We start from the raw sequence: 24,994 nt of genomic DNA, 5'->3' as shown, positions 1-24,994 counted from the left end.
TGCAACTCTTGGCTACAAAATTCGAAAATCTGAAGATGAAGGAGGAAGAATGTATTCATGACTTCCACATGAACATTCTTGAAATTGCCAATGCTTGCACTGCCTTGGGAGAGAGAATGACAGATGAAAAGCTGGTGAGAAAGATCCTCAGATCCTTGCCTAAGAGATTTGACATGAAAGTCACTGCAATAGAGGAGGCCCAAGACATTTGCAGCATGAGAGTAGATGAACTCATTGGTTCCCTTCAAACCTTTGAGCTCGGACTCTCGGATAGGACTGAAAAGAAGAGCAAGAATCTGGCGTTCGTGTCCAATGATGAAGGAGAAGAAGAGGAGTATGACCTGAATACTGATGAAGGTCTGACTAATGCAGTTGTGCTCCTTGGAAAGCAGTTCAACAAAGTGATGAACAGAATGGACAGGAGGCAGAAACCACATGTCCTGAACATCCCTTTCGACATCAGGAAAGGCAGTGAATACCAGAAAAGGTCAGATGAAAAGCCCAGTCACAGCAAAGGAATTCAATGCCGTGGGTGTGAAGGCTTTGGACACATCAAAGCTGAATGTCCCACTCATCTCAAGAAAGGTCTTTCTGTATGTCGGTCAGATGATGCAGAGAGTGAACAAGAAAGTGATTCTGACAGAGATGTGAATGCACTCACTGGGAGATTTGAATCTGCTGAAGATTCAAGTGATACAGACAGTGAAATCACTTTTGATGAGCTTGCTACGTCCTATAGAAAACTATGCATCAAAAGTGAGAAGATTCTTCAGCAAGAAGCACAACTGAAGAAGGTCATTGCAAATCTGGAGGCTGAAAAGGAGGCACATGAAGAGGAGATCTCTGAGCTTAAAGGAGAAATTGGCCTTCTGAATTCTAAACTGGAAAATATGACAAAGTCAATAAAGATGCTGAATAAAGGCTCAGATGTGCTTGATAAGGTGCTACAGCTTGGGAAGAATGTTGGAAACCAGAGAGGACTTGGGTTTAATCCTAAGTCTGCTGGCAGAACAACCATGACAGAATTTGTTCCTGCCAAAAACAGCACTGGAGCCACGATGTCACAACATCGGTCTCGACATCATGGAACGCAGCAGAAAAGGAGCAAAAGAAAGAAGTGGAGGTGTCACTACTGTGGCAAGTATGGTCACATAAAGCCCTTTTGCTATCATTTACATGGCCATCCACATCATGGAACTCAAGGGAGCAGCAGTGGAAGGAAGATGATGTGGGTTCCAAAACACAAGACTGTTAGTCTTGTTGTTCATACTTCACTTAGAGCATCAGCTAAGGAAGATTGGTACCTAGATAGCGGTTGTTCCAGACACATGACAGGAGTTGAAGAATTCCTGGTGAACATTGAACCTTGCTCCACTAGCTATGTGACATTTGGAGATGGCTCTAAAGGAAAGATCACTGGAATGGGAAAGCTAGCTCATGATGGACTTCCTAGTCTGGACAAAGTACTGCTGGTGAAGGGATTGACTGCAAACTTGATCAGCATCAGTCAGTTGTGTGATGAAGGATTCAATGTAAACTTCACAAAGTCAGAATGCTTGGTGACAAATGAGAAGAGTGAAGTTCTAATGAAGGGCAGCAGATCAAAGGACAACTGTTACCTATGGACACCTCAAGAAACCAGTTACTCCTCCACATGTCTATCCTCCAAAGAAGATGAAGTCAGAATATGGCATCAAAGATTTGGGCATCTGCACTTAAGAGGCATGAAGAAAATCATTGACAAAGGTGCTGTTAGAGGCATTCCCAATCTGAAAATAGAAGAAGGCAGAATTTGTGGTGAATGTCAGATTGGAAAGCAAGTCAAGATGTCCCACCAGAAGCTTCAACATCAGACCACTTCCAGGGTGCTGGAACTACTTCACATGGATTTGATGGGGCCTATGCAGGTTGAAAGCCTTGGAGGAAAGAGGTATGCCTATGTTGTTGTGGATGATTTCTCCAGATTTACCTGGGTCAACTTTATCAGAGAGAAATCAGAAACCTTTGAAGTATTCAAAGAGTTGAGTCTAAGACTTCAAAGAGAAAAGGACTGTGTCATCAAGAGAATCAGGAGTGACCATGGCAGAGAGTTTGAAAACAGCAGGTTCACTGAATTCTGCACATCTGAAGGTATCACTCATGAGTTCTCTGCAGCCATTACACCACAACAGAATGGCATAGTTGAAAGGAAAAACAGGACTTTGCAAGAGGCTGCTAGGGTCATGCTTCATGCCAAAGAACTACCCTATAATCTCTGGGCTGAAGCCATGAACACAGCATGCTACATCCACAACAGAGTCACACTGAGAAGAGGGACTCCAACCACACTGTATGAAATCTGGAAAGGGAGGAAGCCAACTGTCAAGCACTTCCACATCTTTGGAAGTCCATGTTACATTTTGGCAGATAGAGAGCAAAGGAGAAAGATGGATCCCAAGAGTGATGCAGGAATATTCCTGGGATACTCTACAAATAGCAGAGCATATAGAGTATTTAATTCCAGAACCAGAACTGTGATGGAATCCATCAATGTGGTTGTTGATGATCTAACTCCAGCAAGAAAGAAGGATGTCGAAGAAGATGTCAGAACATCGGGAGACAATGTAGCAGATACAGCTAAAAGTGTAGAAAATGCAGAAAACTCTGATTCTGCTACAGATGAATCAAACATCAACCAACCTGACAAGAGACCCTCCATTAGAATCCAGAAGATGCACCCCAAGGAGCTGATTATAGGAGATCCAAACAGAGGAGTCACTACAAGATCAAGGGAGATTGAGATTGTGTCCAACTCATGTTTTGTCTCCAAAATTGAGCCCAAGAATGTGAAAGAGGCACTGACTGATGAGTTCTGGATCAATGCTATGCAAGAAGAATTGGAGCAATTCAAAAGGAATGAAGTCTGGGAGCTAGTTCCGAGACCCGAGGGAACTAATGTGATTGGCACCAAGTGGATCTTCAAGAACAAAACCAATGAAGAAGGTGTCATAACCAGAAACAAGGCCAGACTGGTTGCTCAAGGCTACACTCAGATTGAAGGTGTAGACTTTGATGAGACTTTTGCCCCAGTTGCTAGACTTGAGTCCATCAGATTATTACTTGGTGTAGCTTGCATCCTCAAATTCAAGCTGTACCAGATGGATGTGAAGAGCGCATTTCTGAATGGATACCTGAATGAAGAAGTCTATGTGGAGCAGCCAAAGGGATTTGTAGACCCGACTCATCCAGATCATGTATACAGGCTCAAGAAGGCTCTCTATGGATTGAAGCAAGCTCCAAGAGCTTGGTATGAAAGGCTAACAGAGTTCCTTACTCAGCAAGGGTATAGGAAGGGAGGAATTGACAAGACTCTCTTTGTCAAACAAGATGCTGAAAACTTGATGATAGCACAGATATATGTTGATGACATTGTGTTTGGAGGGATGTCGAATGAGATGCTTCGACATTTTGTTCAACAGATGCAATCTGAATTTGAGATGAGTCTTGTTGGAGAGCTGACTTATTTTCTGGGACTCCAAGTGAAGCAGATGGAAGACTCCATATTCCTCTCACAAAGCAGGTATGCAAAGAACATTGTCAAGAAGTTTGGGATGGAGAATGCCAGCCATAAAAGAACACCTGCACCTACTCACTTGAAGCTGTCAAAAGATGAAGCTGGCACCAGTGTTGATCAAAGTCTGTACAGAAGCATGATTGGGAGCTTACTATATTTAACAGCTAGCAGACCCGACATCACCTATGCAGTAGGTGTTTGCGCAAGATATCAAGCCAATCCCAAGATAAGTCACTTGAATCAAGTAAAGAGAATTCTGAAATATGTAAATGGCACCAGTGACTATGGGATTATGTACTGTCATTGTTCAGATTCAATGCTGGTTGGGTATTGTGATGCTGATTGGGCTGGAAGTGCAGATGACAGAAAAAGCACTTCTGGTGGATGCTTCTATCTGGGCAACAATCTTATTTCATGGTTCAGCAAGAAGCAGAACTGTGTGTCCCTATCTACTGCAGAAGCCGAGTTTTGCAGCAGGAAGCAGCTGTTCACAACTAGTTTGGATGAAGCAGATGCTCAAGGAGTACAATGTCGAACAAGATGTCATGACATTATACTGTGACAACTTGAGTGCTATTAATATTTCTAAAAATCCTGTGCAACACAGCAGAACCAAGCACATTGACATTAGACACCACTATATCAGAGAGCTTGTTGATGATAAAGTTATCACACTGGAGCATGTTGACACTGAGGAACAAATAGCAGATATTTTCACAAAGGCATTGGATGCAAATCAGTTTGAAAAACTGAGGGGCAAGCTGGGCATTTGTCTGCTAGAGGAATTATAGCAGCTACTGCAATCTGAACGTGCCCAAACGAATCACTTAACATTAATAGCACGTTCACTACTAAGCCAAAACGAATTCGACCGTTGCTTCACACGCCCCTCTATATTCCTCATTCAAACTTATAGTGTCGTGGTAATCCCGTCTTCAGCATTTCCCAATAGCTCTCAGAAATTTGCGAAACCATTCCAAACGCTCTGCTTTTCCATGGCTACCTCACCAAAAGAAATTTCAGCTTCTGGTTCACCCTCTGTACCATCATCTCCGCACCAGGAACAACCTGAATTCAACATCCAACCCATACAAATAATTCCTGGTCAAGCCTCTGCTCCTGAGAAACTGGCTCCCAGAAGACAACAGGGAGTGAAGATTTCTGAAAACCCTAGCCTTGCAACAAGTTCTAGGGAAGTAGACCCGGAGATGGATAAGAAGATCCGCAGTATTGTGAGTAGCATTCTGAAAGATGCTTTTGTGGCTGATGCTGAGAAAGATGTTCCAACATCCTCCACTCCAAATGCTAAAGTCCTTCCTTCACCCAGTGAAGAGGAATCAACAGAAGAAGAGGATCAAGCCTCAGAGGAGACCCCTGCACCAAGGGCACCAGAACCTGCTCCAGGTGACCTCATTGACCTAGAAGAAGTTGAATCTGATGAGGAACCCATTGCCAACAGGTTGGCACTTGGCATTGCAGAAAGGTTACAAAGCAGAAAAGGAAAAACCCCCATTAAGAGGTCTGGACGAATCAAAACTATGGCACAGAAGAAGAGCACTCCGATCACTCCTACCACATCCAGACGGAGCAAAGTTGCAATCCCTTCCAAGAAGAGGAAAGAAATTTCCTCATCTGATTCTGATGATGATGTCGAACTAGATGTCTCGACATCAAAGAGGACCAAGAAATCTGGGAAGAAGGTGCCTGGAAATGTCCCTGATGCACCATTGGACAACATCTCATTCCACTCCATTGGCAATGTTGAAAGGTGGAAATTTGTATATCAACGAAGGCTTGCTGTTGAAAGAGAACTGGGAAGAGATGCCTTGGATTGCAAGGAGACCATGGACCTCATCAAGGCAGCAGGACTGATGAAGACAGTCACCAAATTGGGAGACTGTTATGAAGGCCTAGTCAGGGAATTCATTGTCAACATTCCCTCTGACATAACAAACAGAAAAAGTGATGATTATCAGAAAGTGTTTGTCAGAGGAAAGTGTGTTAGATTCTCCCCTGCTGTGATCAACAAATATCTGGGCAGACCTACTGATGGAGTGATAGATATTGCTGTTTCTGAGCATCAAATTGCCAAGGAAATCACTGCCAAACAAGTCCAGCATTGGCCAAAGAAAGGGAAGCTTTCAGCAGGGAAGCTAAGTGTGAAGTATGCAATTCTACACAGGATTGGTGCTGCAAACTGGGTACCCACCAATCATACTTCCACTGTTGCCACAGGTTTGGGTAAATTTCTGTATGCTGTTGGAACCAAGTCCAAATTTAATTTTGGAAACTATATATTTGATCAAACTGTTAAGCATTCAGAATCCTTTGCTGTCAAATTACCCATTGCCTTCCCAACTGTATTGTGTGGCATTATGTTGAGTCAACATCCCAATATTTTAAACTACACTGACTCTGTGATGAAGAGAGAATCTCCTCTATCCCTGCATTACAAATTGTTTGAGGGGACACATGTCCCAGACATTGTCTCGACATCAGGGAAAGCTGCTGCTTCAGGTGCTGTGTCCAAGGATGCATTGATTGCTGAACTCAAGGACACATGCAAGGTGCTGGAAGCAACCATCAAAGCCACCACAGAGAAGAAGATGGAGCTGGAACGGCTGATCAAAAGGCTCTCAGAAAGTGGCATTGATGATGGTGAAGCAGCTGAGGAAGAAGAAGAAGCAGCTGAGCAAGAAGATGAAGCAGCTGAGGAAGAGGTAGAAGCTGCTGAGGAAGAGGAAGATGCAGCAGAGGATACTGAATCAGATGAAGATTCTGAAGCCACCCCATGATCATCAGACCTTTATTTTTACTAGCTAAAGGGGCATGTCCCTTTGAACAATTGTTTACTATGGGTCTGTAATATTTGCACCTTAAGTTCATGCATTCTACTTTTGTCAAATTCTGTCTAAAAAGGGGGAGTAATAGTATTATGCTTGCTATTATGCATGATTTTGAGTAGTAGGATACTATGTATGCAACAGTAGTATTATGCATGATTGATACGATGTATGGCAGTAGGATACGTTGTATGTATATGACTTTGAGGGGGAGACTGCTGCCAATGATGACTGATGTAAGCTACTAGTAAGAGCATGAAGACAGGGGGAGCAAAAAGCAGATGTCACATGAGATGTCTCGACATCCTGGAAAAGACTAGTAGCTGATAGAAGATGCTGCAGTAAGCATGGAGACAGGGGGAGCAGGAGCAGAAAGCTGATGTCACGTGAGATGTCTTGACATCCTGGAGAAGACTTGTAGATTTGCAACTTGAAGAATTTCCGTTGTGCTTGATTACTCTGATAATGAAAGTTGCTGATCCCACTTGCATAACTGCTCGTACCTGCTCAGGAAGTGTCTAAGTATGTTTTAGACAAAATTTGCCAAAGGGGGAGATTGTTAGTGCTTAGCTCTACGGAGTTTTAAAAGATTGGCTAAGATTTTGTTAAAACATAAGCACTTAGACAATGAAGGAAAGCTGGAGTTGCTGCACATGATGTCCAACGTTATGTCAAGGAATAAGATCGGGCTGCACAATGCACAAGGCAAGATAAAATGTCAAATGAAGAATTGAAGTTGCAGGATCCACGATGTCGGATACAATGTCCTGACATCCTGCCCGAAAATACTGGAGTTGCTGCACAATGCATAAGTCAAGATAAAATGTCAAATGAAGCATTGAAGCTGCAGGATCCACGATGTCGGATACGATGTCCTGACATCTTGCCCGAAAATACTGGACACATAAATCTGTTATATCTTTAACAGATTATTGTGCAGTTAGCAAAAGATTAGATGATCTATCTTTAGGAACGAATTAAAAGATCATTAAAGTTCGAATTACAAACTAGAAGAGTTCGTTCAGGGATTAAAGATTAAAGATTAAAGATTCAAACTAAAAGATCAAACGTTATCTTTTAGATCTTTAAGTGCAGATTTTCAGGAAGAAGATAGATCTCATCCAGCACAAGTAGTTGCAGCCCAGAAACGCACACTGCTATTTAAACATGAAGGCTGCACGAGTTCTGTACCAAGTCCGGGATTGAAGAGTTATTTTGTGAGTTTTGGGACTTGAGTCTTTTGTGAGCCACCTTGATGGTACCCTAACATCAAGTGTTGGACCTGAGTGTGTAGAGTTGATCTCTAGTGTGTAGAGTTGATCTCTAGTGTGTGGAGTTGATCTCTTTTGTTCAGAGTTGATCTCTGGTGTGTCTTTGATTTATTTGTAAACACGGGAGTGTGATTGAGAGGGAGTGAGCGGGGTTTCTCATATCTAAGAGTGGCTCTTAGGTAGAGATCGCACGGGTAGTGGTTAGGTGAGAAGGTTGTAAACAGTGGCTGTTAGACCTTGAACTAACACTATTTTAGTGGATTTCCTCCCTGGCTTGGTAGCCCCCAGATGTAGGTGAGGTTGCACCGAACTGGGTTAACAATTCTCTTGTGTTATTTACTTGTTTAATCTGTTCATACGGACACATATAATCTGCATGTTCTGAAGCGTGATGTCGTGACATCCGGTACGACATCTGTCCCCAGTATCAGAATTTCATGATTGTTGTTGCTTCTTCTGCATTCTAAGCCTATCCCTCTTAATATTATTGAGGCCACAGGGTCCAACAAGTGGTATCAGAGCAGGATTCTTGTATAAAGTTTAAAAACTTCAAGAATAGATATGGCCTCATCCAAATTTCCATTTCCTGAGGGAAATTCTATCAATAGGCTCTTATGTTCAATGGTGAGGGTTATCATTATTGGAAAACCCGAATGCAGATTTTTATAGAAGCCATAGATCTAAAGATATGGGAAGCCATTGAATTTGATTCCTTTATTCCTACAATGGTAGAGAGAAATGCAACTACATAAAAAAAACTAGAAAGGAAAGAAGATGATGATGAAAGAAGAAAGAAGAAGATTCCTCTTTAGCCCCAAAATGATGAGTGCGATCAATTTGGGCACATGGGATTCAATTGTCCTGTGTTTAAAAGAAGAATGGAAAAATCCGACAAGATGAATTTCAAAGAGAAGAAAGAAAATAAAGGACACATCACTTGGGAAGATAATGTCATAAATTATTCAAGTGATTCAGAGAAGAAAATTATAAGTCTGTGTATCATTATGAAAGACTATGAAAACGAAGAAGAGCAAAGTCAATACATTGATAGCAATTTCTCCAAACACATGGCATGCATTAAAGTTTATTCATATTTCTCCCCAAGATAAGTGGATATGTGATTTATGAATATAACAAACAAAGGGCACATTTCACCCCAAGAAAAGTGAATCTCAAGAAAAGCGAATATATGATTTATGAAGACAACAAAGGTCACTTGATCAACAAGCCCAACAAGTAATATCAAATGATACCAATAGGTCACTTGTCCTTGATTGATTACTTTTGATGCTTGTTTTCTACTTGAGTTTAGATTGGCCTTGATGATTGATTGATGGTGTTTTTTGATTGATGTGTTTGTTTTTACTTGATTGATATTCAATGTTTGTTAGTTTGATTGATTGATTATATTTTATAATTGATTAATTGTGGTTGTTGATTGTTTTTTATTGTCTTTGATAATTGTTTTTTATTGTGTTTTGTTGATTGCTTTTGATTGTATATTTGATTGATTGTGTTTTTGATCGATGTGTTACTATACTTGTTTTTGCTTGATCAATATTGAATGATTGGTTTAATGCCTTTTGGTATCACTTGATTCTCTTACATTACAACAAGTGGTAACATTTTTCTCCTCTCTATTCATGATTTGTTTTTGATGTTGACAATGGGGGAGAGAAAGATAAAAGATAAAATAATAAGAAAAAATTATCTATTCTTTATATGAGACAACTTTTTATATATGAAAAATACGAAATCTCCAATTGTCTCATATAAGCAAACATTGCAAAACCAAGGGGGAGTAAACTATATGCAAATAGATATTTTTTTTCTTTGTTGTTGCTCCTAACCTACAGGTGGTTGTCATCATCAAAAAGGGGGAGAATGTAAATCATGAAGATTTTGATGATGTCAAAAAGATTAAGCCTTGGATAATGCTTGTCATCATCAAAAAGGGGGAGAATGTAAATCATGCAGGTTTTGATGATATCAAAAAGAATTTGCTTGACAAAGAGGGAGAATGTGAATCGTGCAAGCTTTGATAATGTCGAGAAGAAATCACATTTTTGTCATCATCAAAAAGGGGGAGAATGTGAATGTATGTATACATGATTTTGATGATGTCAAAGAAGAATCTAACAAGGCTGCTTCAAATGATAAGCATTTGCTTCAAGATTAATTCAAGATTGCTTCAACAAACAAAGCCTTGTTTCAAGATTCACTAAAGACCAAGCCTTGCCTTAAAACAAAGGAATCAAAGCCATGCAAGGCTCTGGTAATCGATTACCAGGAAGTGTAATCGATTACCAGAAGACAGGGTTGAGAAATAGCTGTTGAAAAAGGTTCTGAATTTGAATTTTCAACATGTAATCGATTACCATATGTTTGTAATTGATTACCAGCAATGGAACTTTGGAAATTCAAATTCAAAAGTCATAACCCTTCAAATTATAACTGTGTAATCGATTACACAAACATTGTAATCGATTACCAGTGGAAAGTTTTCAGAAAATCTGCCAATAGTCACATCTTTTCATTAGATTTGTGAATGGCCATCAAAGGCCTATAAATAGGTGACTTGGGCACGAATTACAGAGAGAGTTTTGCTGGTCCAAAATGTCTTATCCTCTCAAAAGAAAATGAGAGAGATTCCAAGAGAACTTCATTGTCAAATGCTCTCTCAAGAACTCTTGGGCAAACACTTGCAAAATCTATAAGGATTTTTACATGATCTTCATTGTAATATTCTTCTCTTGAAGAGAGAACTCTTCTTCCATTCTTCTTATTCAATGAGATTGGCTAAGAGACTACGAGTCTCTTGTTGTAAAGCATCTGAACACAAGGGATGGGTTGTCCCTGTGTGGTTCAGACTTTGTAAAAGGATTTTACAAACATAGTGGAAATCTCAAGTGGGTTGCTTGAGTACTGGACGTAGGCACGGGAAGTGGCCGAACCAGTATAAAATTGTGTTTGCATTCTCTCTTCCCTTATCTTATTTATTTTGTTGCAATCAATTGTGTCTTGCATGTTTAAAGAAAATTGTTAAATTGATTGTTGTTGCTTCTTCTGCATTCTAAGCCTATCCCTCTTAATATTATTGAGGCCACAAGGTCCAACAGAGGGGTCAAGAAATTTATAGTAGTCAAGAGGAGACTACTTCTTGCCCTTCCTCTAGTGGAAGTGAAGATGATGTAAGGGGTGAAGAGTCTACCCCCATGAAGAAGGTGACCTCTTAATGGTTAGAAGGCTCCTTGGAGGTCAATCTTGTGATCTATCTCAATCCCAAAGAGAGAACATCTTTTATACGAGATGCAAAATTTTAGATAAAACTTGTTCTCTCATTGTGGATAATGGATCTTGTTGAAATTGTTGTAGCACAAGATTAGTTTCCAAGTTGAACCTCATTATCATTCCCCACTCAAAACCTTACAAACTTCAATGGCTCAATGAGCAAGGGGAAATGATAGTTAACCAACAAGTGAAGGTACCTTTCTCCATTGGGACATATAAGGATGAAGTTAATTGTGATATAGTTCCCATGGAGGCAGGACATATTCTTTTAGGAAGGTTGTGGCAATTTGATCGGAAGATCATTTACAATGGCCTAACTAATGAGATTACCCTCACCCATCTTGGCACTAAATTTGTGATGCATCCTCAAATACATTTATAGGTGGCCAAAGATCAACTAACTATGAAAGATAAAAGGGATGAGGAAGAAAAACTAGAAAAACAAAAGAAAAAGAAGCATAGTAAGGCCTTGTCTTCAAAGGCCAAGGGGAAGGAAAAAGAGGGAAAGGATTCCTCTAAGAAGATTGTTAAGAAGGAAAATCATTTTGCAACAAAAGGTGATATTAAAAGAGCACTCCTTCTTAAACAATCTTTCTACCTTCTCATATCAAGGGAAACATCCCTTAGCACTGCCACAATTCCTACATTTGAGAACTTACCCCCAAAGGTCCAAGAACTCTTACATGAATTTGGTGATATATTTCCCAAAGAGATACCCCCTGGGCTACCTCCTTTAAGGGAAATAGAGCACCAAATAGATTTAGTCCCAGGAGCAAACCTTCCTAATAGGCCAGCCTATAGGACTAACCTTTAGAAGACTAAGGAGATAGAGTCTCAGGTTAAAGAATTGTTGGAGAAGGGCTGGGTACAACAGAGCCTAAGCCCATGTGTTGTGCTAATGTTGTTGGTTCCCATAAAGGATGGTACGTGGAAAATGTGTATAGATTGCAGGGCCATCAACAGCATTACTGTAAAGTATAGGCACCCCATTCCTAGACTTGATGATTTGCTTGATGAGTTGCATGGTGCCAATATTTTTTTTAAAAGTGGTTATCACCAAATCAAGATGAAAAAGGGTGATGAATGGATAACTGCTTTCAAGACCAAGTTTGGTTTGTATGAATTGCTAGTGATGCCTTTTGGGCTCACTAATGCACCAAGCACCTTTGTGAGGCTTATGCATCATGTCTTAAGGGATTTCATAGGTAGATTTGTAGTTTTTTATTTTAATGATATTTTAGTGTATAGTAGGAGCCTAGATGATCACTTAGGACATCTCAGGCAAGTTCTTTCAGTCCTTAGGAAAAATACCCTCTATGCAAATATAGAGAAATGTACCTTTTGTGTAGATAATATAGTTTTCTTAGGGTTTATAGTTGGTAAAAATGGGGTTCAAGTGGACTCTGAGAAAATCAAGGCCATCCAAGAATGGCCCACCCTAAAAAGTGTGGGAGATATTAGGAGCTTCCATGGGTTAGCAAGCTTCTATAGAAGGTTTGTTCCTAATTTCTCTACAATTGTATCACCTCTCAATAAGCTGGTGAAGAAGAATGTGGCATTTACCTGGGGTAAAAAACAAGAGCAAGCCTTTGCTTTGCTCAAATAAAAGCTTACTATGGCACCTGTTCTAGCTCTTCCTGACTTTTCTAAAACTTTTGAGCTAGAATGTGATGCCTCTGGAGTGGGAGTTGGAACTGTATTGTTACAAGGTGGGCACCCTATTACTTATTTTAGTGAAAAACTTCATAGTGCCACCCTCAACTACCCCACCTATGATAAAGAGCTTTATGCCTTAATAAGAGCCCTCCAAACTTGGGAACATTACTTTGTTTCCAAGGAATTTGTCATTTATAGTGATCATCAATCACTTAAGTGCATTAGAGGGCAAAACAAGTTAAACAAAAGGCATGCAAAATGGGTAGAGTACCTAGAACAATTTCCATATGTTATCAAATACAAAAAGGGAAAAACAAATGTGGTAGTTGATGCCCTCTCTAGGAGACCCACATTGTTTTGCTCCCTAGGAGCAATTTCCATATGCTTTATATGAACATTTCTCTCCCATTTACGATAGTTGTGGGAAAAAGGCCCAAGATGGATTCTATTTAGCTAAGGGGTATTTGTTTAAAGAGGAAAAGCTTTGCATACCACAAGGATCCATTAGGAAATGACTTGTGAAAGAGAGCCATAAGGGTGGGCTCATGGGCCACTTTGGGATAGACAAGACCCTTGTCTTACTCAAAGAAAAGTTTTATTGGCCCCATATGAAGAAAGATGTCCATAAGCATTGCACTAGGTGTGTGGCTTGTTTACAAGCCAAGTTTAGGGTGATGCCTCATGGGCTATACACACCCTTACCCATCCCATTTGCACCTTGGGTAGACATTAGTATGGACTTTGTCCTTGGGCTTCCTAGAACCCAAAGAGGTGTAGACTCTATCTTTGTGGTGGTGGATAGGTTTAGCAAGATGGCACACTTTATACCCTTCCACAAGGTGGATGATGCTTCCCACATCTCAAAACTCTTTTTCAGGGAAGTTGTGAGACTCCATGGTTTCCCTTGGACCATTGTGTCAGATAGAGATGCTAAGTTCCTTAGCCACTTCTGGAAAACCTTATGGGCTAAGATAGGAACTAAACTTCTTTTCTCTACCACTTGTCATCCACAAACTAATGGGCAAACAGAGGTAGTGAATAGGTCTTTATCCACCCTTTTAAGGGCTCTTCTGAAAGGCAACCATAAGTCTTGGGATGAGTATCTTCCTCATGTAGAATTTTCCTACAATAGGGGGGTTCATAGAACCACCAAGAAATCCCCTTTTGAGGTTGTCTATGGGTTCAATCCCCTAACACCGTTAGACCTCATTCCCCTTCCACTGGACACTTCTTTTATACATAAAGAAGGGGAATCTAGGTTAGAGTTTGTAAAGAAGTTGCATGAGAGGGTTAAGAACCAAATAGAGAACCAAACAAAGGTGTATTCAACTAAAGGCAATAGAGGAAGAAAAGAGCTAATTCTTAATGAGGGTGACTGGGTTTGGCTCCATATTAGGAAGGATAGATTCCCTACTAAAAGGAAATCCAAGCTTAGCCCTAGAGGGGATGGACCTTTCCAGGTTTTGGAGAGGATCAATAACAATACCTATAGGTTGGACCTCCCAGAAGAGTATGGAGTCAACACCACTTTTAACATTTCTGATTTAATTCCTTTAGCAGGTGGAGCTCATATTGAGGAGGAGGAACTAACAAATTTGAGGTCAAATCCTCTTCAAGGGGTAGGGGATGATGCAATCCTCCCTAGGAAGGGACTAGTCACTAGAGCCATGAGCAAGAGACTCTAAGAGGATTGGGCTAGAGCTGCTGAAGAAGGCCCTAGGGTTTTCATGAACCTTAGGGTAGATTTCTGAGCCCATGGGCCAAGGTTGGGTCCAATTACCTTTATACATATTAGATTAGGATGTCATTATATTTGTTCCTTGTATTTAGGGCTCCATAATGTAGGTAGGGTACTCTAGAAATATAGGATTTTTCAGCCCTTGTATTTTAGGGCACCTAGACTAGTTTTTGTATTAGGGGTAGTTTTGTAATTTCACATGCACTAGGTGAATATTTGATGTGTGTGTTGGGAAAGAAATTTAATTGAATTGGTAGAAGCCCAATCCAATTAAATTTTAGAGGGGGAGGTGAGCATTTGCTTACTACACCCCATTGCCACATCATATAGTCACACTTTATGCATGTCCTTCATGCTTTACATGCCTCAAGACACCTAAGCACACTTAGTGGAGAATCTTGGAATTGATCTTGGATTAGTGGGCTGAACCATTACTAAAATTCAATAATCATAATTAATGAAATTTTGGCTCCACAAATTCAATTTCAAATTCAAGTGAAATTTGAATTGAAATTCAAATTTCCCTCCAATTTTGTGTGACACTTAGGCTATAAATAGAGGTCATGTGTGTGCATTTTTTGGAACTTTGATCATTTGAAAATTAAATTTCAGATTTCAGAGCTCATTCAGAGCACAAAATTTCGTGCTCTTCTCTTCCTCTCCCTTCATTCATCTTCTTCTACATTCAAGCTCTTATCCATGGCTTCCTATGGTGGTGAGCTTCTTCTAGACTCATCTTCTACTTGAAGTGGCATCTCCATTCATCTTTCTCCTTCTCCATTCCGCTGCAATCAGACCTCAAGAAGCAAAGGAATCCATTGATGAAGAAGATCCAAGGCCTACAAGCTCCACATGGAGCTACATCAGCGGTTCTGGTCAAGTTTAGTCCAACAAGAGGGATCTGAGGACGATGCTTGATCAGGATTAGGCTAGATTATCACGAGGAATCGGGGTTTAGCATTTCAGGAGACACCATAGAACATATCAGGCACCTAATAGGAAGACCAACATGTTGTCTACTTGTCTTTACACATCATTACTCACGTGATTTTCCTTTTTAATAGTTAGTTTACATACATGTTCATAGTCCACACATATCTTTTCATACAAGACACCTATTCACTGAATATAGCTTTACCAAGTAACACAAGTTCCCCAAGATTTCGATACTCAATTCTTACCATTTTATACTACTTGCGCGATCCGGTGCACTTGCCGAGTTCGAACATTACACACTGAGTTGTTCTTGCTTACATTCACTAGACATAACATTACTTACACACTCATTTTATATCCTCACAAATGACGTCCAACATAGGTACTAAAGTCTCTGTTAGCCACAAAGGGAAGTGCATGATCTCACTTTTCAAATTTAAATTATATCTTTCTTTATTTGAATCACTAACATTTGAAATTTAAGGAAGGAAAAAATAGAAGACATTTTATATCCTTCATTGTATTCAAGCTTAACTATCTATTCACTCTTTGAGTGAATCATTGTAATCATTCAAATTTTTGCTTGTGAAAGCTAGGAGTGGCTTAGAGTTAAACATTTGCGAAAATATTGTCTTGCTTTTACTAAGACAACTACCTTTGTTCTCACCAAATTTGTTTCTCTCATAAGTGGATGACCTCCTTATTTTCATCTTTCTAAGCTTGCAATTAACGTTTTATTTATCAAAAGTTGGTATCTTTGATTAACACACTATTCAACATGCCCTCCCCTTTTAGTGTGATTGTTGTTATTACATTATGGACGACTGATGGCAAAATGTCTAACCAAGGTAAAATCACTTTAGAAGGAATTTGATCACATCAAATTTCATCATGTGTATCGAGATAAAAACACGAGTCAACATCTTGTCCTAACTAGCTAGCACTGGGAACAATAGAACAATCATTCAACAGACCATCTTAGAGCCCAGTTACATGATGGTAATCAAAACAAAAGGAACATGAATGTCCCCAATTTGGCAATACTTGCAAAATAGTACAACCAGAACAAACCCAAAATTAGCAAAAAAAATTGGGGAAAAATGTCAGCTTTCTTCTGCATCGTCCGCAACATCCTATATCAAAGAGGCTTCTCTCAACCACTCTTAAGATGCCTAAAACCACAATGAAGCACAATATGTAATGACCAACATACATTGTCATACCCTAATTTCGTCCAGGGATTATAATTTGATGATATACAACCATTGATTGGCCGCTTCGAGATATTTGGCACCCTTTGTTGCACAATATGTGAAGTCCCAAGACGTGCCGAAAATCAAAAGGAAGCAGGCTTACGCGATCCGTGAAAATTTCGTGATGTGACGGAAATCGAAAGGAGGTATTTTTCGCAATCCGTGAGTTTTCGTAACTTCTTCAAAAGCTAAAAAAGAGTAAATACATAATCCGTAAGGACTCGTAACCTTGCGGAAGGAAAATAAGTATCGTTACGAAATTCATAAATTTTCGTAATGTTACGAAAAAAGAATTACCAAAAAAAAAAGGTGGAGGGGGGTGCATTTAGTAAAAAGGGGGGGTACAAATAGCAATCAGGCCCACTTGGGCCTTCCAGATTCTTCCTCCAGAAGGCTGTTGCTTGTGGAGGAAGCAACCTGGCTCGCCTGGGCGAGCTGGGTGGCAAGCTCCTCCCCTATTTTGCTATAAATAGGGGGAGGAGTGAAGGGAGAAGGGGTTCAGCCTTCTTGGCACTTCTTATTCTCTCGAAATTGCTGAGGAAAATTATTTCCGTGAAGAAAATCCAAGCCGAGGCGCTTCCGTAATGTTTCCGTGAGTAATTACGCGAAGATTCTCGACCGTTCTTCAACATTCATCGTTCGTTCTTCGTTTTCTTCAGTCTTCAACGGGTAAGTACTTCAAACCGAGCTTTTCAATTCATTTTATGTACCCGTGGTGGTCCACATTTTGTTTCATGTATTTTTATTCTCGTTTTCATTCGCTTTCTATGCCCCCTTTTGACGTGCTTAAGTCATTTATTTAAGTCATTTCTCGCCTAATCTAAAAATAAAATAAATTTCCACCGATCATTTGAATTGTAGTATTCATTAATTTCTGTTAAAATGAATTCCGACCGTTCGGTCGTGCCGTAACCACGTTGGAAATCAAAAAAGAGGTAAAATAATAATATAATAATCAAAAAATACCTTTTAGTAAAATAAAGCGAAAAATCAATCGGACGTTTTCTCTTTGGGATTTCTCATTCTTAATTGAATTGACTAATAACTAAAGTGAAACTAAGGCTAAAATAAACTCGCCTAGTCAAGCTCGTCCACAAAAAATAGGGTTTTGAAAGTTTATCATTTCAGTTTCTTACCAAGTAAAATGGATCATTTTTAAGGTCCAACGCCTTAAAATGATCACCCTTCAAGTAAAAAAAATCACTTGATTCACGCATAAAAAAGAACTACGTAGGTCTGATTTCCTCTTCGATGGAGGGTACGTAGGAGCAAGAGCCCCGCTTTTGTCGACCTCAAAAAAATAAAAAAGAACTAAAGTTAAGATAACACAATTTCCACAATTCTAAAAAATAGGTTGTTGCCCTTCGAGATAAACGTAAGAGGTGCTAATACCTTCCTCAAGCGTAAATATAACTCCCGAACTTAGAATTTTTATTTTGACCGGTTTCCTTCGGTTTTCCCGATGTTTTCCACAAATAAACGTTGGTGGCGACTCCGTGCATCTTTCCTCCTTTGGAAAGTGCACCCGTGAGCCTCGTCTTCGCTCGCCCGCGAAGGGCACGTTGCGACAGTTGGTGACTCCACTGGGGAACTTTTGTGAGTTAGGCCTATTTTAAGGAATTGTGGATTTGTGAAACTTTGTGTGTGCATTTGTTGAACTGTGTAAAATGTAAATAATTGTTGTCTATTTCGCATTCTTTACACTGCATTCTAAGCACCCACGGGTTTGAGTAAAAAAGGGGCCCTATACCCGGGTTCATGGGAATTTAAGGAGTGGAGGTGAATCTATCATCATGCTAGATCTCCGACTTGCTTGATAATAGTGAAACCTCGTCTAGAGCTTTCTCTCTTTATAATGTGTTGTCGCTGGTATTCCATACCGCCACAATATTATTATCTTGAGTGATGATACCTCTAGAAAACAGCCGTGTGAGTTATGAATTGTTGGGGAGTAGTTATTAGAGACCCCTAGATATTGTCCTATAGGTTCCCAAATAGGGGCAAAGAGCAAACACGCCCCGTGCCATTCGTTCTCATGCATTTTTTGGTAAAATAGCACTAGTTTATAGTTTTTGCTAGTGGTGTTTGGTTTCTTTAGAGTAATACATAACCTTTTTTATGCTACATCGAGGCGCCGTCATGCCCAAACGTAGCATTAAAATTGGATCTCTGCGGTCTCGTATGTATGAATTACCCCTTTGTGTTGTTTTCTTTCTGTTTCATGCATACGCATTGCATCATTCATGTCGGAGTCTTGATCCACCCCTTTTTTAGGTAAATGATGGGGACAAATCAAAACGGCAAAAGGTTTTATCAAGTCAAGGTTAAAAGTCTAGATGTCACTAGCCTTAAGGAATTGGGACGATTGATGGGACCTCTCCAAAGGCAAGCCTTCCGCAAAGTGTACGGGAAGATTCTAGATTTGACCGCAGCGGAGGTATTTACGGAAGTTGTCGTATCCCTCGCCCAATACTATGACCAGCCGTTGAGGTGTTTCACGTTTGGGGACTTCCAAATGGTACCAACTATTGAAGAGTTTGAGGAAATATTAGGATGCCCTCTTGGGGGGAGAAAACCGTATCTTTTCTCCGGCTTTCTTCCTTCCTTGAGCAAGATTGCAGCTGTGGTTGGAGATTCAGCAAAATAGTTTGATCGCATGAAGCAAACTCGGAACGGTGTAGTGGGCCTGCCTCGGAAATACTTGGAAGGCAAGGCAAGGGATATGGCGAGCCAAGAGAAGTGGGGCCCGTTTGTGGATATATTAGCTTTGTTGATTTTTGGGGTTGTCCTCTTTCCGAACGTTGACGGTTTGGTGGACTTAGCCGCCATTGACGCTTTCCTCGCATATCACCATAGCAAGGAGAGTCCAGTGGTGGCTATCTTGGCAGATTTGTTTGACACCTTTGACCGGAGGTGTGAGAAAAACAGTGCACGGATTGTCTGTTGTTTACCCGCTCTCTGTGTGTGGTTGATTTCACACTTATTCCAACAAGACACAAGACACTCGTGTCCGCTTCAAAGTTATCGCTCCTGCGCCGAAAAAGGAAGAGTCGATTAGGACCAACATTTGGCGGGGATAGGGGGCAGCGCAATCAATTGGTTTCCTCGTTGGAAGGAAGGCAAGGAAGGAGTTCTTTTCTCGTGTGGGGACTACCCTAATGTTCCATTGATAGGGACTAGGGGGTGTATTAATTATAATCCCGCACTCGCCATAAGACAGCTAAGGTACCCCATAAGGGGAGCGCCAACGGAAGGGAGTCTCTCACCTTTCCTTGTGAAAGATTTAGACGCGCAAGGGCTCAAGGTTATACAAATAATCCACAAGGCGTGGAGGAGTCCGTTGTGGAAAGACAAGGAGCTTAGGGGCATCCGTAATGGCGTCATCGGAGGTTATCATGGATGGCTAAGAATTCACACCCGAGGGTTAGATTGGCTCTCCAAGTTGAAAGTTATCGATGAGGAGAACTTCGAAGCTCTGGAGGAAGATGAAGAAGTCCGAGCTCTAAAAGTAGAGCTAGGGAAGGCAAGACTCGCCAAGGAGAAGTTCAAATCAGCTGCTACACACATCCGGAAAGAGTGCACCGAGTTACAAGAGGAAAACGCGGCCACTGCAAGAGCCCTTGAACAAGAAACCAAAAGGGCCCGCAAGGAGGAATATGGCCGAGAGAAATTCCGAGGAGCATTGTGGGGTAGCAACAATGAGCTCAAGCTCCGAAGAGAGGAAAGAGATCGGTCACGGGTGCATGGCATGATCTTAAAAGAAGAGTTAGTTGCTTGTGCGAGGTCCAAAAGGAGTTTGGCTCAACATTTGGAAGCCACGGAGCAAAGCATGCTAGCTATCATAGGGCAATACAAAGAAGAGTTGAACCAGTCTGTGGCCCATGAACAAAAGCTAGTGGAGGATTTTGCACAAGTATACGCCGAAAAAGAAGCAAGAGGGAGGGTGATTGATGCATTGCATCAAGAAGCGACTATGTGGATGGATAGGTTCGCCTTGACCTTGAATGGAAGTCAAGACCTCTCGCGTCTATTAGCCAAAGCAAAAGCCATGGCCAAGTGTGTACGGCCCCCGAGGAGATTCATGGGCTAACCAATTACTGTCAACACATGATAGATTTGATGGCCCACATAATTAGAAACCGTTAGGTTCTCTTGTAACACCTTTGTATAATTTTGGCTAGATGAAAGCTATGTTCTTTTTATAAAATGGGAAATTCTGAACTCATCATGTTATCTAAAAAACCTTGGGGTGGATCCAAGTGCTCCGATCATTCATTTGCATGTTCATGTTTTGGTGGCATACTCACCATTGTTTATCTCTTTAGGAATTTCATCATAACTAAGAAAACACCAAGGCACCCCTATAACACTCGATCCATAAAAATGGATAATGAAGAGGGCGTGCAGGAACAGATGAAGGCCGATCTATTGGCCTTAAAAGATCAAATGGCTTCCATCTCGGAGGTCATGTTAAAACTCCAGAAAACCATAGAGGATAAAGCCACCGCAACCGCCTCCAATACAGTTAGGGAAGCGGAGCCGGTGCTGCAGCCCGCCTTAAATCCGGCTGAGACAGAAACACGGTCATGTTTGGTCGAAGGTATAGTCCGCAAGCTTATCCTTATGGCTTGCCTCCGAACTTCACCCCCCGTGCCACCCCGGAAGATTTAAGCCAAGCCCCTACTTTCGAGGGGCAACTCCCACCTTATGACGACTATCCCGGGCAAGATGATGAGGAAGGAGATACCCATCTTGGCCCCCTGCTCCACCTCAAAGATCCGTCCCCCCATGAACTACCCCAACCGAACATAGTCCGCCATATCCCGGCTTCACCCACACCCGTAAAAGAATCTGTTCCCTTTGTGGAAGATAAAGGGAAGATGGAGGCGCTTGAAGAGAGGTTAAGAGCAGTCGAGGGCCTTGGCAATTACCCATTCTCGGATTTGGCGGATTTATGTCTCGTGCCCAACATCGTCATCCCTCCCAAGTTCAAAGTACCAGACTTTGATAAGTACAAAGGGACGACATGTCCAAAAGGGCATCTCCGGATGTATTGCCGAAAGATGGGGGCGTATTCTGCGGACGAAAAGTTGTTGGTCCATTTCTTTCAAGACAGCTTGGCCGGAGCAGCTGTAGCATGGTATACCAATCTGGAAGCTTCCCAGATCCGATCGTGGAAGGACTTGGCAACTGCCTTCATTAGGCAGTACCAGTACAATACGGACATGGCTCCCGATCGGAACCAGCTTCAGAGTATGACTAAGCGAGAGCATGAATCCATTAAGGAATATGCCCAAAGATGGAGAGATCTCGCAGCCCAAGTCGTACCGCCCATGACGGAGAGGGAGATGATAACAATTATGGTAGATACGTTACCCACGTTCTACTATGAAAAGCTGATAGGCTACATGCCAGCTAACTTTGCGGATCTCGTCTTCGCCGGAGAAAGGATTGAATCCGGACTACGAAAAGGCAAGTTCGAATATGCTGCCAATATGGCCCCCAACAACAACAGAAGAGCCCCAGTAGTGGGCGCGAGGAAAAAGGAAGGAGACGCCCTCGTGGTCACCACCGCCCCGACGTGGATGAAAGCACCCCAAAATATCCAAAGCCCATACCAGCCCAATCCCCCAAATTTTTTAATTCGAGCCGGGAATTCCCTCTCGACTCAAGTAAAAGGACCACCCGTAGCAGAAAGAGCGCCGGCCCAACGCACAGCTCCAGCCGCACCCCGGCCAGTTAATAATACAGCCCCCGGCGCGACCTATAAATATGCACAGCACCCACCCCCGAAAGACAACTTCCCTCCTATTCCCATGGCATACTCCGAGTTGTGGCCTTCATTATTGGAGAATCATTTGGTGGTGGCCATACCCGGGAAGGTCCTCCAGCCACCCTACCCCAAGTGGTATGACCCGGGTGCCAAGTGTGCGTCATCTAACAAAGCGAGTTTAAAGTAGTCGAGCAACTGAATAAAACTCCGGCAAGGATCTCTTTGCTTGAACTGCTCATAAATTCCGAGCCTCATCGCGCGCTGTTGATAAAGGTCCTTAACGATGCCCATGTAGCACATGATATCTCAGTGGAGGGTTTCGAAGGCATCGTTAATCATATAACCACCAACAATTATATCACATTTGCGGAAGAAGAGATTCCCGTTGAGGGGAGAGGACATAACAAGGCTCTACATGTGTCGGTGAGATGTATGGACCACGTTGTCGAAAAGGTACTTATCGAGAATGGATCGAGTTTAAATGTAATGCCGAAGACCACTTTGGAAAAGCTTCCTTTTAGTGCGTCACGTTTAAAACCGAGCTCGATGGTGGTGCGAGCCTTTGATGGTACTCGGTGGGAAGTGATGGGGGAAATCGACATTCCCATTCAGATAGGCCCCCACACTTGCAATGTGGTGTTTCAAGTAATGGATATAAATCCCGCCTATAGCTGCCTCTTGGGAAGACCTTGGATTCATACCCTGGGAGTGGTCCCTTCAACGCTTCACCAGAAATTGAAGTTCGCAGTGGGTGGACTTTTAGTGATAATGTCGGGTGAAGAGGATATGTTAGTGAGCTGCCCCTCCTCCGCACCGTACGTAGAAGCGGCGGAAGAATCATTGGAAACAGCTTTCCAATCCTTTGAGGTGGTGAGCTGCGCCTCTGTGGAACCAAGTCCGTCGCTACCTTCTCTCTCCAAAGCGGCCATAATGGTGGCGCGTGTTATGCTCAGGAACGGATTTTGAGCCCAGAATGGGTCTAGGCAACGACTGCCTCGGGAATGCCGACGTGGTCGATATCAAGGGAAATCCATACAAGTATGGATTAGGGTATGAACCCGGGATGCCGGGGAGGAGGAACGTGTCGTCAAGATTTCGGGCGGATAGGGTATGGCCCGGCCGTATTAGCCAGTGTTTCACCAGCGCTGGAATGGTGTCCGAGAAGGAAGTGGCCGCAATAGAAGAGGAGTTCCCTCAAGACCCACCAAGTTTTGTGCAACCATGCCACCCCGTTTCCCAAGTGGGGAACTGGCGCGTGATAAGCCAGTCAGAAGTCTATACCGCTGATTCAATGTAATTAGAGCCTATAGATTTCCTTTCTCTTTTGTTTTGTGAAACCTACCTTATTAAATAAACAAAGAGATCTTGTTTCATCTGTTCTTGCGGTTCCACCTTTTCTCTTATCATTATGCATGTTTTTGTTTCTTTTGTCTTGTTTGGTATAGATATGAGGGTCAATTCTTTGAGGATCCTAATAACGAGGGTTTGACAATCGATTTCGATCGAGATATAAGCCAAACGATAAACAAGGAAAAGGAAGAGGACGTCCTATCACCAGAGTTGGAGAGGTTGGTCGCTCAGGAAGAACGTGAAATGAAGCCTCACCAAGAAGAAACTGAATTGGTAAACTTGGGGACCACGGAGGAAAAGAAAGAAGTAAAGGTAGGAACCGCAAGATCTATCCGTCAAAGCTTGATAACCCTTCTTGAAGAGTATCAAGATGTCTTTGCGTGGTCATATCAAGACATGCCCGGTCTGGATTCCGACATTGTGCAACATAAGTTGCCTTTGAATCCTGGGTCTTCCCCGATTAAGCAAAAGTTACGAAGAATGAAACCCGAGATGTCTTTAAAAATTAAAGAAGAAATAAGGAAGCAGTTTGATGCAGGTTTCTTAGCTGTGGCGCGGTACCCGGAGTGGGTGGCCAACATTGTCCCAGTCTCGAAAAAGGACGGCAAGGTTCGAATGTGTGTAGACTACCGGGACTTGAACCGAGCCAGTCCTAAAGACAATTTTTCCCTGCCACACATTGACATATTGGTAGATAATACAGCCAAATTCGTCCTTTTCTCATTTATGGATGGTTTCTCGGGGTATAATCAAATAAAGATGGCACCCGAAGATGTAGAGAAGACCACTTTCGTCACCCTATGGGGGACATTCTGCTATAAAGTGATGGCCTTCGGGCTGCAAAATGCTGGGGCAACCTATCAGCGTGCCATGGTGGCGTTGTTCCATGATATGATGCATAAGGAAATAGAGGTCTACGTAGATGACATGATTGCCAAGTCTCGGACTGAGGACGAACACCTTGTCAATCTGCGTAAGCTGTTTGGAAGGTTGCAGAAATACCAATTAAAACTAAACCCAACCAAATGCACCTTTAGGGTAAAGTTGGGGAAGTTGCTAGGATTTATCGTAAGTCAGAAAAGGATAGAGATAGATCCTGAGAAAGTGAAGGCCATCCTTGAAATGCCGGAACCACGCACGGAGAAGCAGGTTCGGGGGTTTTTGGGCAGGTTGAATTATATCGCGAGATTTATCTCGCAACTCACCCCTACCTGTGAGCCCATTTTTAAGCTATTACGTAAGAACTAGGCGGTCCTGTGGAACAGTGACTGCCGAGAGGCCTTCGAGAAGATCAAACAGAGTCTCGCAAATCCCCCGGTGCTCATGCCAC

Source organism: Glycine soja, chromosome 1 (assembly GCF_004193775.1).
Source record: "Glycine soja cultivar W05 chromosome 1, ASM419377v2, whole genome shotgun sequence".
In the NCBI taxonomy this organism is placed as follows: Eukaryota; Viridiplantae; Streptophyta; class Magnoliopsida; order Fabales; family Fabaceae; genus Glycine; species Glycine soja.
Note: the sequence above shows the minus strand (reverse complement) of the source record.